The following is a 15,987-nucleotide window of genomic DNA, read 5'->3' as shown; positions in this document are numbered from 1 at the left end:
ACTCCTCCCCTCCCCAGGCTCTGTCTCTGAGCTTTAAATAGCGTGTGGGGCCTAGAGAGGCGGAGCATTAACGAGCCACTGAGTCAGAGCCAGTTTTCCAGCGCGCTGTGTTTCTGATGAATTAATCATTTGTGACAGCTCCAAACGCTGATTCCACGCTCTCCTGGTGAGCTGGAGGTGCCCACGGGCTGTGCTGGCCCCACCACCCTGTTGGCATGTCCACTGCCCTCCCCCGTGCACTCCTGGCCTTTCTTACAGGGATCCAGCCCTTCCCATCATGCCTTTCCCTTCCCCCAAGCCACGCCCACCACATCTGAATCCTTTAGCCTCAGCCAGAGCCTTGGCCTCCCTGGCCCTGCCCTCTGATGGGAGGGAGCTGCCCCTCTCTCTCGGGAAAGAGCAGAGGGGCACCAGCCCTCGCAGCTGCTCTCCCTGCCATCTATGTGGCTGCACCTCTGTGACACCTGGGGACGATGCCTCCAGGGAAGATGCAAGCTGGGGCCTGAGCAGAATTGCTTCAGCAGCCCAGCATGGGGTGCTTTGCAGAGACAGTGGGCAGGCGGGAACGGAGGACCCGTGGGTGCTCTGCCTGCTCCTGCCCCTCGGCCCCCCAGCCAGTCCCCTGGCCACACCGTGACCTTGTGACCTTCAGGCTCACCGCCGGGTCAGGCTGTTCCCTGCACCCCGAGGGCCCTGGCGTCCCTTCTCGGCTTGCACAACTTCTAAACTCACTCTGAAGAGGTTGCTGGGAGAACGTGTGACAGTGCTCAGCGTCTGTGGTGGGTGTTGTCCCCAGCCTGGCCGGAGCTCCTGGGGAGCAGGGACCTTGTCTTTGCTCACTGTCAGCCACAGGCTCAGGTCCAGACCCTGGGGACACTGGGCTACTTGGGGAGAGCTGGTGAAGTTACCCCTATGGTCAAAAGCCTCTGGCATAGGCTGGCGCCGCGGCTCACTAGGATAATCCTCCGCCTAGCGGCGCCGGCACACCGGGTTCTAGTCCCGGTCGGGGCGCCGGATTCTGTCCCGGTTGCCCCTCTTCCAGGCCAGCTCCCTGCTGTGGCCAGGGAGTGCAGTGGAGGATGGCCCAAGTGCTTGGGCCCTGCACCCCATGGGAGACCAGGAGAAGCACCTGGCTCTTGCCATCGGATCAGTGCAGCGTGCCAGCCGCGGCGGCCATTGGAGGGTAAACCAACGGCAAAGGAAGACCTTTCTCTCTGTCTCTCTCTCTCAGTATCCACTCTGCCTGTCAAAAAAATAAATAAATAAAAAAAGCCTCTGGCAGACCAGGCAGGTACTTTAGGGGTGACCCTAGGGCAGAAGGTGTCTGAGTGCTCACAGGGCCCCACCTGGACCTGTTCATGGCATCGCTGAGTGGGGAGACCAGGGTCCTTGGAGCTAAGCCAGGCCTGGACCCCGGACCCCAAGGGAGTTCTGGGGTCAGACAGGAGCAGCCCAGGCTCCTTCACCCACAGCCATCCCTCTCCCAGGTGTCAGGGACCTCAGGCTGCCCCGCACTGACCCTGTTGGGCACAGACTGCTGCACACAGCCCTGGCCAGCCTGGGGACACTCAGCCCCGACCACTGCGAGGGCACACAGGCATGGCCGATGCACACAGGGACGCACAGTTCAGCTCCGTGATTTCTCTGCTGACAGAGCCCAAGAACAGCAGCAGTCGGACGACCTCCACCAGGCTCAGGCCTCTGACACCATGTCATGGTTCCCTACCAGCACGCACACACGGAACAAAACAGGATGCAAGTCCAGTCATCTGTTTGCCAATGGACTGCAAGACAGAATTTCACCACCAACAACTTAGAAGGAATTCCGTTGAAATCCCTGTTCTCTTAGTAGCCAATGTGTGAGCACTGTTTGCTGTTTGGAGAGGAGGCACAGGATATACAAACACCCCTGGACTGCCTTCCACCAGCCAGCTCGCTCTCCGGCATCCCTGGCCCCTACTCAAATAAAGCTTTGCATCTCCTCTTCTCGCCACCACATCTGCTCAAACAAAAGCTCCTCATCTCCTGGACACCAACTTGGACTCAGCTCACGGGGCCCAGGGCAGGTGACAAAAACTCTCGGAGCCTCCCTGTCCAGCTCTGCAAGGTAAGCCCGTAGCTAGCACCTGCGACGCAGGACCTTTGTGGGGTCCAGGGAGACACTGACCGGAAGCGTGGGCAGGGCCACTGGCTCTCTCCTGGGCTGCCCGGCTTCCATGCCTTCTGCCTCCCTTCACCTCCTCAGTTTGCAATTGAAAGAGGGAGAGGGAAGGAGAGGACTGGGGAGAGGAAGAGAGGGAGGGAGGGAGACAGGGAAGGAGGGAAAGAGGGAGGGAGGGAGGTGGAGGGAGAGGGAGAGGGATCAGCAGACAAAGGAGCAGGTGCCAGAGCCAGGGCGGGAGAGGGAGCAGACACTTAATCCACAGGAACAAATGCTCTGGCCTTGTGGGAGCTCACAGGCACCTGCAGGCCAGGGCCTGGGGCCCGCCTCACCTCCAAGGGGTGCTGTTTGTCCAGTGCCTGCTCTCTTTTCTGCGAGGTCAGCTGTTGGGAGCCTGTTGTGGCCTGGGGTGGGGGCAGCAGCCCAGGGGGCTGAAGGAGGATCAGAGGAGCTGGCTGGGGACCCCCTCAGAGGGAAAACAGTGCCGCCCGCTCTGATCCTCTCCTGGTGGCTGCGATTACAGCGGCTCCCTGGGGCTGTGCAGCAGCAGAGCAGGCCCGGCTGCCTGCCTGCTGGGCCCCCGCTCCACACTGCCGGCTTCTCCTCCTCCTCCTGCCTCTCTCTCTACTGAAGGGAGCGGTCAAGATGAACTCATGAAAAGGTCTGAGGATGCTCGCTCACTCATTCATTCATTCCTCACTCATCCATTCATCCCCGCCTTACTTGATTCTCTTTTCTGAAAGATGTATCTATTCACGTGAGAGGCAGAGGGAGAGACAGGCTCCATCCGTGTCTCTCTCAAGGGGAGCAGGGACCCAAGTACATGAGCCATCACCTGCTGCCTGCCAGGTGCATTAGCAGGGAGCTGGGTTCAAAGCTCAGGGCAGCTGAGACTCAGAGCAGGCACTCTGATATGGGACATGGGGGTGCCATGCGGCGGCTTAGCCTGCTGTGCCACAACACCCACGCCCCGGTCTCCCCTTCCCTGGTGGCCAGAGTGATTCTGCAGTGGAGAGCGAGGCTCTGTCTGGCCCCATCCCTGAGCCCACCTTGTCTCAGTGGCACCAGCCCTCCACGTACTTGTGCTTGGGGCACAAAACCGGCATGGAGCCATGTGGACCTTCCTGCCTCAGCCCCTTCAGGTCTGGGCTTAGAAGCTGTTGCCTCAGGGAACCTGCTCTGAGGGGAGGCACCCTCCACAGACAGCTGGCTGCCTGCGTCCCCCCGGGCTGGAGGCCAGAAGCTGGGGAGCAGTTCAGGCTCCACATCTCACTCCCAAAGCCAGAGGCCCCCAGCTAGAGCTCTCTCTGGTTGTCTGAACTTCTCCAGGAGAACTGTCAGCCAAGGAGCAGTGTGTGTGTGTGCGTGTAAACATGCATGGGTGCACATGGACATGTGTGTGTACATGTGTGTGTACGCATGTGCACATGCACATATGTGTGTGTGCATGTGCAGGCAGGCCTGTGGCAGTCTAGGATACCAGTTAAAAGCAACTGGCCATTAGAGCCAGGAAACCAAGGGTGGGAATATGGCTTTGCACAGCACTGGCCATGCACAGGGGCTTTACTGTCACCTGCAGGCTTTTGCCCCCCTTCCCACCCAGCCGTGGGAGAGGGCATCAGGGAAGGGGGTCCTGGTGGGAAGCAAGAGGTGCCCATGTCTGAGACAGCAGCTGTTTTGACAGGTGCACAGAGGGCACCAAAAGTGGTGAGGCATCAGTGCAGCAACCCTGGGCAGAAACCCAGGTCAGGAGTCGTCACCCGAGCAGGGGACAGTGGCTGGGGCTCTGGGCAAGGGCGAGAAGACTGTGGCTTCCCTGGAGGACTCTTGCATGACCCAGCCAGAGGGAGCTGGCGGGGGGGTCACCCTTGGCCTTCAGTGCCCACTCTTCTCCTGCCAGGCCTCCCACTGGCTGAACCCCATAGGACACAGAGGAGAAGGGCTCCTGTAGGTGTGGCCCTCCCTGGACAGGGGAGAGCTGGAGCCACCGGGCCCCAGGAGAGGGCGGACCTGGAAGGGGGAACAGAGGTCCTCGGCAGGGAGGGAGTGCTGCTGTGGTTCCCACACCCAGTGCATGACGGAGGTGCCAGGCCTCTTGTTCAAAGGTGACCAAGGATGCCAGGGCAGTGACAGAAGAGCTGCAAACCAAGCGGACAGAGCAGGTGCAGTGGGCTTATGCCAGGCCTAGGCTTCAGGAGCTGTCCAAGGTGCCAACACCACTCTGTGCTCACTGGGCCCTGTGCGCCCAGGGCTGCTGAGCCATCAGCTGCCACCCCGGCTGTCCCTGGGTATGCTGAGCACCAGGGCATGTGTTTCTGGAGTGTTCTTGTCTGGGGTCTGAGAGGGGACAAGCTGAGCACATGAATGAGCATCAGGGAACCTGGCAACCAAAAGCAGGGCTGCCATCGCCTCACTTCACCCTCACCTAGCGGCATGACCAATCACCTTGGCCATATCACCTCTGCTTTGCGGAGCACTTCCTGTGGGCCAGGGGAACTGCTGCATGGTCCCTCTGCCAGGCAAGGGCTGGCACCTCCCTGACAGCCCAGGAAATGGGGGCCAGAGTGAGGCTGCCTGCCATGGGCACCACCTGTCAAGACTGCTGTGTGCACAGGGCAAGCTGAACATGCTGGCATGAATGCCCATGGAGGCGCCCTGGGCCACTGCCAGGTAACTGTTGGATGGGAACCAGTCCACTTGTGGATGGGGGCAGCTCTAAGGTGTACCCGGGCTCCCAGGACCCCCTGGGCTCCCCATCCTGCTGCCCACAGGGGCCTTGGCTCAGTAACCCCACCTCCTTGCATTCCTACCCTCATGGTTCCTCCCACACTGTCAGCATTGGTCAGCACGGCCAACAGAGCAGGGCTGAGGTGGCTGGTGGGGTGTTACTACTGAGGTTATGTTACAGAAGACACCGTAGCTGCTGTTGGGAAGTCTCTCCCTCCCTGGCCCCACAACACAGGGAGCCCTCCAGGGAGGTCCACATGGTGAGGGACCAAAGCCAAGGTGAGCTGGGGAGGAGATTCCCCTGGTCTCAGTTGAGCCTCATGAGAGACCCTTAGCCAGGACCACCCAGCCAAGCTCCCTACAGATCTCCTGTCTTCAGAAGCTTCAAATTAGAAAATTATGTGCTCCTGGTCTTGAGTTGCTACATTTAGGGATCATTTGTTTACAGGAGACAATGAATACAAAGTCACTTTTTTTTTGACAGGCAGAGTGGACAGTGAGAGAGAGAGACAGAGAGAAAGGTCTTCCTTTACCGTTGCTTCACCCTCCAATGGCTGCTGCAGCCAGAGCGCTGCGGCCGGCGCACTGTGCTGATCCGAAGCCAGGAGCCAGGTGCTTCTCCTGGTCTCCCATGAGGGTGCAGGGCCCAAGGACTTGGGCCATCCTCCACTGCACTCCCTGGCCACAGCAGAGAGCTGGCCTGGAAGAAGGAAGCCCACATTCAGACACTTGGGCAACACCTGAAAAACAGCAGGATTTGAACCCAGAGCCCAGGAGCCGCTCCAGCCTGCAGGGGCCTCAGTGGCAGGGACTGGGTCTTGGCTGCCACCCAGCCTTGGTGCTGAGGCCAGGGCCCTCCACACATCAGATGCTGACTACCCATCCCTCTCCTTCTCTCATGCTCTGTGGTTCATCGCAAATAAGTCTCCAGTGTTACTCGGAGGCTTAAGGACATGAACCCTGGATGTGGGCTTCATGCATTTAAATCCTTGCTCTGCAAGTTGCTAGCAGGGGGATCCTCAATCAATTATTTAACCTCCTAAACAACCTTCTAAACAATGGTGCCAATAAGAGTGGGGGTGTGGGGAGTCTTGGAACGCTGCCAGTGAACAGCAAGGGCTGCTTCCCTCTCCCCAGCCTCCTGAACTCACCAGAAGCAGACACTGCCACCAGCTGTGATTCTGGGCCACCTAACAAATGAGTTCTGCTGTGCCCGGTGCCCTGAAGGTCCCCCATCCCGGTGCATGGAACTGAGGACAAGCTCTCATCCTGCCCTGACAGCCAGAGAAGAAAACCTCTTTGGCAGTAGGGACAGGTGGGCGCATTGGAGGGGGGAGTATGCTCTGCAAACTTCAATAAAAATTTTTTTGGCTGAGAACACACGCTGGCTGCCTTCCCAGCAGGTGTTCCTTAAACACACATCAAAGGGTAGCTGGAAAGTTGCCAAGATGAACAGGCGAACAGTCGCTGCCGGAAGACAGGGGTGCATCGTGCATAAACTGACATCTCCTGGGTGCACCCACACCGTGCCTCTCCCACCTTCTCCGTCTTCCTTTTGACCTGGGGACCCCAGCCCCTGGCTGAGTGGCTGACTCTGCCAGAGACCCAGAACGCACCTTCAGGCAATGCACCCCAACACTGGGAGAGGAACATGGCCCTTTTACTCCCAATTATGCTAATTAACTAGATTTTTTTTTAAGTAGACAATTACTCCTTTCAGTTTGACACTTTCTAACTCCATTAGCCGTCCCAGCTGACAGCATCACAGTGCTGATGAGTTACTCAGAGTCGCTTGGAGAAAGACAGACCTGGCCCTGCCCCCCCCCACAGAATGACCTTGCACAGGTCCGTGCACCTGCCCCTCCACACAGAGTGACCTTGCATGTGTCCATGTGCTGCCCCCCACACAGAGTGACCTTGCACAGGTCCCTGTGCTGCCCCTCCACACAGAGTGACCTTGCACAGGTCCATGTGCCTGCCCCTGCACACAGGGAGGGCTTCTAGATACGACTCAGGTTGACAGCTGGGGTGACTGGGTTCTGTCCCCTTGGTGGCACCGATATGCCCTGGTTCTGAGGTGGAAGATAGCCTTCCTGGGGGCTTCTTCCTCACGTGGGGGCTGACATCACTCACGGTGCATGCCCCATGCGTGTGTGTCGGGTGCCCAGGTGTATGAGCTGGGATGTGTGAACTCACAGGTGCACAGCTGTGGGGCAGGCGGGCTCTCGCACCCTCCGAGCCTCTCCTAGACCAGAGAAGCGTGCAGCTCTGAGTGTGGAGCAACTGCTGAAGGCGCCTGCACTCCTCCCTGTGGGTCCTTCATAAGCCAGGAGTAAGATTGCATGCACCTGGTAAGGGCAGGGCGGCAGCTTCTCCCTGAAGAACCGCCTTGTGGGTGGACGGGAGACAGAGGCTGGGGAAGACAAGGCGTGAGCATGTACTGTGTGTGCACGTGCACAGCACATGTACATTTTCTGGGAACTTTGCATTTTAAATCCCGCCTTCCTGTTTGGAAAATCTTTGCAGGATGCTCTCTCCAACTCCACCGTCCTCCCCTGAACCCACCAGGCACACAGTTCTGTGCGCCTTCCAGACCCAGTCCCCCAGCCCCTCCTCTCCCCCCATCAGCTTCAGGTGGCTGGGGGCCCAGGCACAGTGAAGCACACACAGGGGCTCTAAGCTGTAGCACCTCCTCCCTGGGCAGGTGAGCAGCCTAAGGCCTGGCATGGGAGGGCAGCCCCAGCCTGCAGTCAGCCAGCAACTGACTCCGCCTCCCAGTTCTGGGTTCCATGTCTGCACCACCACCACCCTGCCGTCTTTCAGGGGATCCAGCAGGCACGGGGCTGTGGGGTTCCATGCCTGCACCACAATCACCCTGCCGTCTCGCAGGGGATCCAGCAGGCACGGGGCTGTGGGGTTCTATGTCTGCACCACCACCACCCTGCCGTCTCGCAGGGGATCCAGCAAGCACGGGGCTGTGGGGTTCTATGTCTGCACCACTACCACTCTGCTGTCTTTCAGGGGATCCAACAGGCACAGGGCTGTGGGGTTCCATGCCTGCCTCACCACCACCCTGCAGTCTTTCAGGGGATCCAGCAGGCACGGGGCTGTGGGGTTCCATGCCTGCACCACTACCACCCTGCCGTCTTTCAGGGGATCCAGCAGGCATGGGGTTATGTCTGTTCACTCCTTCACTTTGATTCACTTGTTCATCTGTTCATGCAGTAACACTGAGCACCAGCTCCAGGTCCTTCACCAAAGCACCAAGTGTGCGTTCTGGGTGAACGGAGCCACCTAAGCCACAACCCTCTCTGCAGGGGCTCCCACCCACTGGGCAGACTACAGAAGCCCAGCAGCAGGGCCAGGTGGGTGCTGGGAGGAGGAGGCGAGAGAGGGAGGCTCAGTGCATGGGCCCTGGCTGCATTCCCCTCACACAAGGTGGGAGGCAGAGCTGGAGGAGGGCGGTGGAGAGGAAACAGAGAGGGTGAGCAGGATGCAGACTGGGACCTCACAGCCAGCGCACCCCGCTGTGGCCAGGTGGTGCCAACTCCTTCCCACTCTTGCTGGGACCTGTCCTCCCACCAGCCACCACCTTTCCCTCTTGCCACAGGATGAAGCTGTTCAGGGCAAACACCTGCCCCAGGAATGCAGAGACCCTGGGAATGCTGAGTAGCAACCGAGGCAGGTGTTCTGGGGCTGGGGCTTCCATGCACAGGGGATGCAGGGAGAATCTGTGGTGCCTGCCCCCATGCCCCCACTTCACTTTCAGGGGCAGGGCTCATGTCACCAAAGCCAGCCTGCTTGTGTACAGCTACGCAGGACAACCCAGAGCTAAGCCTCAGGGTTGACTGACTCACATCTCAATCCCAACATCTCTCCCAGGGCTTTCGTCTCTGCTTCAGTGAAGCGAGGGTTGGAGCAGACAAGAAAACGTTCAGCCATGTCTGCCCTGGGCTTGGTGGAGTGATAAGTACTCTGTAAAATTTATATGAAAAAAGCAAAGGATTTAGAATATCCAACACCAGATTGAAAGGGCAGGATAGGGTTGGAGGACTTAATGTTTCTGAATAGATCTTACTGGAAGTATTGTAATCAAGACTCAATACTGGCCGGCGCCGTGGCTCAATAGGCTAATCCTCTGCCTTGTGGCGCCGGTACACTGGGTTCTAGTCCCAGTCGGGGCGCCGGATTCTGTCCCAGTTGCCCCTCTTTCAGGCCAGCTCTCTGCTGTGGCCAGGGAGTGCAGTGGAGGATGGCCCAAGTGCTTGGGCCCTGCACCCCATGGGAGACCAGGATAAGTACCTTGCTCCTGGCTTCGGATCAGCGCAATGTGCTGGCCGCAGCGTGCTGGCTGCGGCAGCCATTGGAGAGTGAACCAACGGCAAAAAGGAAGACCTTTCTCTCCGTCTCTCTCTCTCACTGTCCACTCTGCCTGTCAAAAAAAAAAAAAAAGACGCAATACTGTGGGGCCAGCCTTTTGGCACAGCGCTGGCAACCTAGGATTCCCCTATCATTTTGCCAGCTTGAGTTTCAGCTGCTCTGCTTCCAATTCCATCTCCCACCAACGTTCCTGGGAAGGCAGGAGAAGATGACCCGAGTACTTGGGCCTCTACCACCCATGTGAAAGATCTGAGTGGAGTTTCAGGCTCCTGGCTGTGGGCTGGCCCAATCCAGGCTGCTGTAACCATCTGGGGAATGAACCAGCATACGAAAGATCTCTCTGTGTCCCCAATCTCTCTCTGTCATGCTACCTTTCAAATAAATAAATCTTAAAAAAGACTGCAATACCAGCCGGCGCTGCGGCTCACTAGGCTAATCCTCTGCCTAGTGGTGCAGGCACACCGGGTTCTAGTCCCGGTCGGGGCGCCGGATTCTGTCCCGGTTGCCCCTCTTCCAGGCCAGCTCTCTGCTGTGGCCAGGGAAGTACAGTGGAGGATGGCCCAAGTGCTTGGGCCCTGCACCCCATGGGAGACCAGGAGAAGTACCTGGCTCCTGCCTTTGGATCAGCGCAGTGCGCCAGCCACAGCGCGCCGGCTGTGGCGGCCATTGGAGGGTGAACCTATGGCAAAGAAGACCTTTCTCTCTGTCTCTCTCACTGTCCACTCTGCCTGTCAATAAATAAATAAATAAATAAAATGCTCTGCATGATTCTGTACTGGATGCTTAAATGTGGAAGAAATTGCTGCAAAGACAAATATTAGTCAATTGATGAAATGTCAGTGTAAATTTTGGATTAGGAAGCCATTTTATCAGAGTGGGTGTTTGTGGCACAATGGGTTAAGCCACCACTTGGAATGCCCACATTTCATATTGGAATCCTGGCTTCAAGTCCCACTTCTGTTTCCAACCATTTCTTGCAAATGTATGTTCTGGGAGGCAGCAGAGGACGGCCCAAGTGCTTGGGTTCCTGCTACTCACACAGAATTGGATGGAGTTCCTGGCTCTTGGCTTCAACCTGGCTCAGTCCAGGCTGTTGCAGACACAACAGATGAAAGATCTTTCTATCACTTTGCCTTCCAAATAAGTAAATAAAATTAGAACAAGAATACCATTTTATCAATGTTAAATTTCTTTTTAAAAATATTTATTTACTTATTTGAATGCCAGAGTTCCACACAGAGACAGAGAGATGGAGAGAGACAGAGACAAAGAGAGATCTTCCATGCACCGGTTAACTCACCAGAGAGCCACACAGCCAGGGCCAGGCTAGACCAAAGCTGGGGGATTCTTGCAGGCTCCCATGTTGGTACAGAGGCCCAAGCCCTTGGACCATCTTCTGCTGCTTTTCCCAGGCCATTAGCAGGGAGCTGGACTGGAAGTGGTGCAGCCGAGATTCAAACTGGCACCCATATGGGATGCCATTGTCATAGTTGGTGACTTTACAATGTTGGCCCCAATGTTAAATTTCTGATTTTGATCCATGTCCTGAGGTTTTATAAAAGAGTATTTTTTTCCACAGGAAATATGAGTATATCCTAAAATGTTGAAGGCATGGTATCCCCGATTCACTTTAAAATATTCATAAAATATAACATATGTGGGGAGGTAATACATAAAATGCAAATATAAACAATTGATGAATCCAAACAAAATCCATGCTATGATTTATGCATATCCCCTAAAATTCACATGTTCGATATTTAATCTCCAATTTTATATGTTAGAATTGGCACTTTAGGAAGGTGTTTGAGATTAATGAGATCAGGAGCGTGAGGCTCCATGATGGCATTAGTAGCCCTGTCACCATGGAATGCTCTCTGCCACGTCACCATGCCATAAGAAGGCCCCCACCAGATGCCAGTGCCAATCTCTGGGGTACCACAGTATTTATTTGAAAGGCAGAGTTACAGAGAGGCAGAGGCAGAGAGAGAGAGAGAGAGAGAGAAAGGTCTTCCATCCACTGGTTCATTCCCCAGTTGGCCACAATGGCCAGAGCTGGGCTGATCTGAAACCAGGAGCCAGGAGCTTCTTCAGGGTCTCCCATGTGGGTGCAGGGCCCAAGGACTTGGGCCATCTTCCACTGCTTTCCCAGGCCATAGCAGAGAGCTGGATCAGAAGTGGAGCAGCCGGGACTTGAACTGGCACCCCATATGGGATGCCAGCACTGCAGGCGGCAGCTTTACCTGCTATGCCACAGTGCAGCCCTGAGAAGCAAATATTTCAAATAAATTATCCAGTCTCATATATTCTGTTATATGAGCAAAAATGAATTAAGACAGCATTGGGGGGAGTTTCTCATACTATTGTAGCTTTGCTGTAAGGCTGAAAATATATCAAATTGAATTGTTAGAAAAATCAATGGGGCAGAGGATTCTGGGAAGACAGCAGAGTAGGAAGAACAAGAGAAATCTCTGCCTACCTACACATCATTTATACTGGAGGAATCTGATGGATCTGTTTTGGCACTCAGGAGTCTCCTGCAGCAGGTTTGGATGGTGAGCTGTGGATAGTTTCAGTCTTAGCATGGTAGCAGCTGCCCATGCTTCACAGTCAGTCCCATGGCAAGCAACTGCACTGCGTTCCTGAAGTAGCTTTCACACACTTGACAGGAGCAGGTAGATGGGGGAAGATGAAGCAAGCCCTGGAGAAGGGAGATCATCTGAGTTCCAGAGTTACTACATCATTTAACCCAGCACAAATCATGATGCATCAAAGAAGCAGGAAAATATGGTCCCTTAATATACATAGATACATACATACATACATATATAGTATTAATATAAAAACAAAATATATATAATAATTTATATATATTTATAACTGTCGCTCCCCCTCTTTGTGGAGGAACGACACAGGACCCTGCGCTGTTCTTTCATCTGCTCGGCCCTCCCCGGGTTTGCTGCTGGTTCTTCCCGGGTTGGCTACTATCCCTTCCACCTCCGTGGAAGGGCAGTTCCCCCTGGCCGCTTTCCCCACTTCCGCAGGGGAGCGGCACACCGCCGGCCGGCTCTTCTCGGGGGCTGCACAGGTGTTCCCTCAGATGTTCCCCTTAGATGTTCCTGGTGCATGCCGTTTCTCTCCTCCTTTATAGTCCTCCTCCGCCAATCCCAACTCGGCTGCCCACACGCCGAGTACGCTGCTCTCCTCCAATCAGGAGCAAGTCCTACAGTTTATTGGTTGAACTGGAGGCAGCTGGGTAGAAGCTGTTTTCTCCTCTCCCAGCGCCATATTGTAGGAGAGCAGATGCATAGAATAAGTCTTAATTCCAGTAACTTAGTCTAGTCCGAGCTGCTCCCCACAGAGGAGAGCAGATGCATAGAATAAGTCTTAATTCCAGTAACTTAGTCTAGTCCGAGCTGCTCCCCACAGATCCCCCTTTCTTTTTATTTTTTTGGCGTTGATACGCGCCTGTCTTCGGTGTCCCGCAGCACACACTCTGCTCTACTTGCTAGAGTTGCCACAGGCTCTTACAAGTCCTATCAGGCAAACCGAATCCGGGTCCTCTCTTCGCCATGTTGTGAGGAGGTTTTTAGGCGCTGATGCGTGCCTGTGTTCGGTGCCCTGCAGCGCATGCTCTGCTCTGCTAGAACTGCCTGCAGGTGCTTACAAAACCTATCAGGCAAACCGAATCCAAGCCTTCTCATTGCCGTATTGTGGGGGAGACTTATTAGTGTTGGTTTGTGCCTATCTTCGGTGACCTGCAGCTCATGCTTTGGTCGAGCTGCTTGCTGGTGCTTACCGCCTTAAATCAGGCAGACCGAATCCAAGCCTCCTAATTGTTACATTGTGGGGAAGCCTTACTGATGTTAATTCGTGCCTGTCTTCGGTGACCTGCGGCGCATAAGCTGCTAGCCGCCCAGGTGCTCATCGCCTCATTTAATCAGGCAGACCGAATCCAAGCTCTCACATTGCAGTGTTGTAGGGAGGCCTTTCTATTTCTCTATTTCTCTATCTCCGGGCATTCCTATTTCTCCCATTTTACTTCTATCTTCCAGCATTCCTATTTCTCTCATCTTACTTCTAAGCTTCTGTTTCTCTTATCCCCGCAGCTTCCCGGCGCCTCGCCCTGCCGGCAGCTTCACGGCTCCGCGCAGCTTCCCGGCGCCTCGCGCTGCCGGCAGCTTCATGGCTCCGCGCAGCTTCAGCCCGCGCCTCATCTGCGCGGCTCGGCTTTGCGCGGCTTGGCTTCGCGCGCTCCGCGGTCTCGCACTTAACCCTTTCGCGTCTGAACCACGGCCTACGCCAGCCCCGTTCCCTATCTACTTGTGCCCCGCACGCTCTCTCTGCGCACGGCGGCTTCCGCGAGTAACACAGCGTAGCTTACGTGTCCGCCACTAGCATTCAATCTAAGTTCCCCGGGCTAGCCTGGCGAATTCAACCCAGCGTACGTCTCCGCCCCACGGTTTGGCTTCCCGTCCTTTGCTCCCCGGGCTAATCAGACGGATCCCAATCTGGCTTACATCTCAGCTTCTGGTTTCAACTTTTCGCCCCCTATTCCCGGGCTAACTTGAGAATCCCAAAGTGGCTTTCGTGTCCGCCTTGGCCTGCCCCCCGCGGCTTCAATTTCCCTAACATTTTTCTCTACCCGGTATGTTTCCCCAAGCTTTCCTCCAACGATATTCCTCCCTCATTTCTCCTGGCCTCTCCCCACAGTCCGCATCCGAGTCTGTTTGTTCTAGCTTTCACTTTCGCTTTCGACCTTAGAGATTTCTCCCAGCTTCCCCCCGTAGTCCGTATCCGAGTCTATGCCTAGGCTTTCAATAGCTTCTTCCGGCACCCTTTTCGTCCGGCTTTTCCCTAGGCTGTTTGCTAGTCTCTCTCTCCGGTATTTTCCCAGTTCTTTCCGTTTCTTCCCTCCTAAGTTTCCTATCCGTTCTAGGTTTCCTATCCGAGTCACGGCACCATTATGTCGCTCCCCCTCTTCGTGGAGGAACGACACAGGACCCTGCGCTGTTCTTTCATCTGCTCGGCCCTCCCCGGGTTTGCTGCTGGTTCTTCCCGGGTTGGCTACTATCCCTTCCACCTCCGTGGAAGGGCAGTTCCCCCTGGCCGCTTTCCCCACTTCCGCAGGGGAGCGGCACACCGCCGGCCGGCTCTTCTCGGGGGCTGCACAGGTGTTCCCTCAGATGTTCCCCTTAGATGTTCCTGGTGCATGCCGTTTCTCTCCTCCTTTATAGTCCTCCTCCGCCAATCCCAACTCGGCTGCCCACACGCCGAGTACGCTGCTCTCCTCCAATCAGGAGCAAGTCCTACAGTTTATTGGTTGAACTGGAGGCAGCTGGGTAGAAGCTGTTTTCTCCTCTCCCAGCGCCATATTGTAGGAGAGCAGATGCATAGAATAAGTCTTAATTCCAGTAACTTAGTCTAGTCCGAGCTGCTCCCCACAATAACAGCAATTTACACACACATGTACACACACATACATAAAGCAAATAGAAACAGACCCTAAAAAAGATCTAGTGCCAGACATACTAGACAAAGACTTTTAAATAACTGTCTTAAAGATATTCTGAGAACTAAAGGAATATGCAGAGAAAATCAAGCAAATGATATGTGAACAAAAATACCAATATCAATAAACAGGCTGGCGCCGCAGCTCACTGGGCTAATCCTCCACCTGCAGCACCAGCAAACCGGGTTCTAGTCCCGGTCGGGGCACCGGATTCTGTCCCGGTTGCCCCTCTTCCAGGCCAGCTCTCTGCTGTGGCCTGGGAGTGCAGTGGAGGATGGCCCAAGTGCTTGGGCCCTACACCCCATGGGAGACCAGCAGAAGCACCTGGCTCCTGCCATCGGATCAGCACAGTGCATCGGCCGCAGCACGCCAGCGGCGGTGGCCACTGGAGGGTAAACCAATGGCAAAAGGAAGACCTTTCTCTCTGTCTCTCTCACTGTCCACTCTGCCTGTCAAAAAAAAAAAATTTTAAAAGGAGTCCCATAGGGTAAGAAATGAAGATCTCAGGAAAGGCACATAGATGGCACTTATCAAAGCTAATGCTATTATAACAATGGTTCACAACTCCATCTTTTGTTTTCTACATAATTTAAGAGACTACTAAATTTAGAAGAATTATTAATTTACATTTTTAGGCACCTAATGTATAAACATGTGCTTTTTGTATTGTGATGCTACCAGTTTGATATTTTTTTCTCATGATTGCTTGGGCTATTCTGAGTCTTTTGTGATTCCAAATGAATTTTAGGATTTTTTATTCTGATTCTGTAAAGAATTTCAGTGGTACTTTGATAGAGATTGCATGGAATCTGCAGATTCCTTTAGGTAGGATAGTTATTTTAATGATACTGAGTCTCCTAATTCATGAGCAAAGAGTAGCATTCCATTTTTTGTGTCCTTGATGATTTATTTCATCAATGTGTTTTTTGACAGGCAGAGTGGACAGTGAGAGAGAGAGACAGAGAGAAAGATCTTCCTTTGCTGTTGGTTCACCCTCCAATGGCCGCTGCGGGCGGCGCACCGCGCTGATCTGATGGCAGGAGCCAGGTGCTTCTCCTGGTCTCCCATGCGGGTGCAGGGCCCAAGGACTTGGGCCACAGCAGAGAGCTGGACTGGAAGAGGAGCAACCGGGACAGAATCCGGCGCCCCTCATCAACGTTTGTAACAGTTGTAGAGATTTTCATCTTCTTTGATTAAATTTATTCCT

General features: G+C 54.9%; 1 long non-coding RNA gene across 1 annotated transcript in view; it reads right to left on the bottom strand.

Annotated features, from left to right (window-relative positions):
* The window catches only part of LOC138847940 (uncharacterized), a 78,786-nt gene that overhangs the window by 16,741 nt on the left and 46,058 nt on the right, over window positions 1-15,987 (bottom strand). Inside the window, exons 2-4 of the long non-coding RNA XR_011385810.1 lie at window positions 11,748-11,969; window positions 7,237-7,301; window positions 5,422-5,588 (exon numbers count right to left, since the gene is read on the bottom strand). This is a non-coding gene — a long non-coding RNA (uncharacterized lncRNA). The remainder of the gene's footprint in view (window positions 1-5,421; window positions 5,589-7,236; window positions 7,302-11,747; window positions 11,970-15,987) is intronic.

The sequence above is a fragment of the Oryctolagus cuniculus genome, unplaced genomic scaffold (assembly GCF_964237555.1).
Source record: "Oryctolagus cuniculus unplaced genomic scaffold, mOryCun1.1 SCAFFOLD_55, whole genome shotgun sequence".
NCBI classification, from domain to species: Eukaryota; Metazoa; Chordata; class Mammalia; order Lagomorpha; family Leporidae; genus Oryctolagus; species Oryctolagus cuniculus.
This window is presented reverse-complemented; position numbering and strand designations above follow the sequence as displayed.